We start from the raw sequence: 3642 nt of genomic DNA on the forward strand, positions 1-3642 counted from the left end.
GTGTGCTTTGAGTTTGCTTTGTTTTGATTTTCATTCATTTCCATAAATTGAGGTTAGCAAAATGGCTTACATATGCTTCCAGACTTGTGCCTGCATTGACAAAATATACAAACGGAGTCAAAAATGGTTCTGAATACCACCTTTCTAATTGATTCATTTGTCTTTCTGGTAAATATTTACCATGGCCACTAGGCTTCTGTATTGTAAATTTCTTCCATCCACTTTGCGAGTTGGACAGATAATTCTCAAAAGATGAATTTATTTAATGGCAGCAAACTAAGACGATATCAACGAGATATTGTTGAAGCTGTGTATTGCTTGGTGCAGTTTCCCATGCTCGGTGTGATGTCATCGTGTATTTTGGAATGGGAGAAAGAGGCAGGCGACAAAGTGAACTTGATAAAACAACATCCCTGTCTGAAGTCTTGACTGCTTCCTCTTGTTTCTCTCTCAGTCTGTTGTTGCTGTCTCTGACCTCTCTTCATGGCCACTTCATCTTGTCCATTTTCCTCACTCCCCGTCTTATATAACTGCGCTGCTATGCAACTCTCACTCCTTGCTCATTGAGTGTTACACCCCATTTACTCCCCTTTTAAAGTCTTTCGCTAAGCCGGTCAATAGCTTGGAGGGGATCAACTGGTATGTCCATCTTATAAAAACAATCCTGACATCGCTCATTTCAAATGCCTCCTCCCAGTGATCTCTCCATGTTGCACTCAGAGCAGGCTCTTCTCTTCACTTTTACAATCCTGGGTTCCCTCCAGGTGTTGCTGTGGTTCTCCTAGCAACGGACCCTCTCTCAGACTGGCTCGAAGATAACCTGCTGGAAACAGAAACAAAGCATTGATAGAAGAAAACCGTGTTTAGGAAGGAGTGTCCTGACTGACAGATTACTAAACAAGGCAAAATGTTCTGCACTTTGTCTTTGGAAGTTTACGGTATTTCTCCTTGGCAGATGTATTCAATTCACTGACGATATATCAGACATTTGTGGGATGAGAAACACATATGTGTGTGTTGCGGTTGGATGGTTGAAGTCTTATCAGAAGCATCCAGCCATGAAGCTCCTACCACATCATCACGCGACATTCAGGCGGCAAGTATAGGAAGCTCAATTCTATAAAATGTTACCAGAAGGCACTGGAAATTCCTTAGTTGTCCTTTCATTTGACCTCTTGTATGCTACCAGGTTTATGGGAACAAATCTCTGTGTGGAGGAATACAAGAGCCTTGACCTCAACTTGACATAATTGTCCAACAATAATGACTGTAGACATTAGAAATGTTCTTTTGGCTGAATGCACAGTTATTCCCCACACATGCACATTAAAATCTTTAGAAAAGTTGCTATAGATGCAAAAGCGAGACAAACTCTCATACGTATTTACAACCTGTGTAGTAACAACACTTTTGTTCTTACAGTGTATGTATCTTCCTTCTCAGTGCTGGTCTGATTTTTTAATATCTGCATAAGCGGCATGTCATAGTTACTGCTCACCTGCCATCAGACCCTTAGAAGGAATGATTATCTTGGGATCCATTAAGATCATTGGACACAACAATCCTAAACAGACAGAGCCAGGATTGTTCGGATTTATGTGGAGAGTGAGTTTACACTAGGACTGCGGTGTTTAAGTTGGACCTCGTCATGCAATCCTATCATTTAAAATACTACGTGCAAAACATACAAAGTATGCAAGTATCAAGACATGCAAACGTGGTTCATCAAGACATCTCTGTTTTCTCTCTCTCTTTCTGCTCTGTGCTTTCAAATAACCAAGATTCAGTTTGTGTGGCTGTATTTATTTTTCAAACATCAGTAAATCTTTAAGCACTGTCTCGTCTTGATTCATCAATGATTCATTTTGTCATTTTCATTTTATTGATAGCCTGCTATTTTCACCTTACCTACCGCATTTAACTGGCCCTAGTAGCGAGGACAGCCTTCAGAATTATTCACACACTAATGCTGGCGGCAGAGAGAAAACTGGATTTAGATGCCTTGTTCAAGAACACCTTAGTCCTGTTGTGTGATGGTTATGGGAGTGGGGCCGCTTCGTGGTTGTCTGAAAGTTAAGGAGTGACTACTGTATGTAAAGAACCCGGTCATTTTTCAGCACCTGTCTTGATCTAGGATAGGATTTGTTACCCTATTTGGCTCTCATTTTAGTTGTAGCGATGAAAGAACAACGTTTCAACAGACGAGGATAGAAGGCAACAATCTGCAGGGAAAATGTAAAAATGCACATCCAATTTGTTACTCAGATAAAGAATCCGAATCTGACCGAAGTGATTTTATATTATGTAAATTTACTTGCCTTGTGTAATCCTGTTAAGAAGGTTGGATGCTCTCTTATTTCCAAGGATGATGAAAGTCTATTCGATGTTACAATACTTGTATTTATTTTACTTTGATTTATTTCTATTTTATTTATTTTATTTTCCATCTCCTCAAGGACTGTTTTTTTTTTGTGATGAGCAAAAATGTACTTCAACTTTCATTCTTTTACTCTCTTTAGAGCTGGACGGACACCCATGTTTATTTTTCCGTTTTGTTTTTGTCTATTCGAAGAAAACCCATGCATGTACCGATGTTAACTCTACATGGGAAAGCCAAAGTGTGGATTTGAACCTACAACCTCGGGTTGTTACGTCATGAGTTATTGCCACTGCAGCACATTCAATATGTTTTGCACCATTTTTTGCAGTGTCAGCATATAAACGTGATGACTTGTTATTTCAACATGAAGTAATCTATTATATATGAAGTTGACCAGGTTATATGAATTGTACATTGCACTTTGAATAAATGTAACAGGCAACCAATGTTTTTTTGAGTGTGTGCGGTCTTGGCTGCCTGTTACATTTGTGTTGTGTGACATCACCATGCAGGTGGGGAAAAAAATTACCTGCAGCGCGCAGACGAACGATTCGGTCTCTCCGCTGTTGATCCCTCGGGTGCACTGTATAATTAATTCTACCCACGGCCCGCTAAATTCCCATAACCTTCCATGCAGCCAACAGAATGGAGAGACACAGCGGGCACAAGACGCCCGCATCCAGGTAACTAACCAATCAGAAGAAAGCTGTTTTGTGTCTCAAAGGAAGGCGAACAAATTGAAGTTTATGTCAGTTTAGCCTGAAATTATTCATATTAAATATTTTTCTTTAATATTAATTACTGAACAGGCTGATCAAAAGCGTTTGTTTGGAATTAGCTTGGGAAAAGTGGTTTTTGTTCATTTCCAATCTAAATTATCTTGGAAACCTGTGAGGTTGTGTTATAGAGGCCACTTTCTCCAAATTTTTAATAATACCAAAATTTCAATTTCAATGAAGACCTCAACTGCGGTTGGTCTTGATTGAAATTGAAATTTTGGTATTATTAAAAATAAGCCTACCTCTTAATTCCCAATTTGACATCTTTTTTTGTTGTCCGTCATCCGTGGTGTAATAAAAAAAAGTATTGGATTCGTGATTTCCCACCACTGATTGTTCCCAGGTAAATGTGTGTTTGTTGTCACATCATTTGCATTAAAATCAGAGTTACTTTTTGCAACCATGCGTATGTGCGTGCTGATCGGGATGTCATGTGCACAGCTGTTGCAGATCCTGCGTCTAGTCTCTGCGGACCACGTGTTG

Source organism: Syngnathus scovelli, chromosome 6 (genome assembly GCF_024217435.2).
Source record: "Syngnathus scovelli strain Florida chromosome 6, RoL_Ssco_1.2, whole genome shotgun sequence".
Classification (NCBI taxonomy): Eukaryota; Metazoa; Chordata; class Actinopteri; order Syngnathiformes; family Syngnathidae; genus Syngnathus; species Syngnathus scovelli.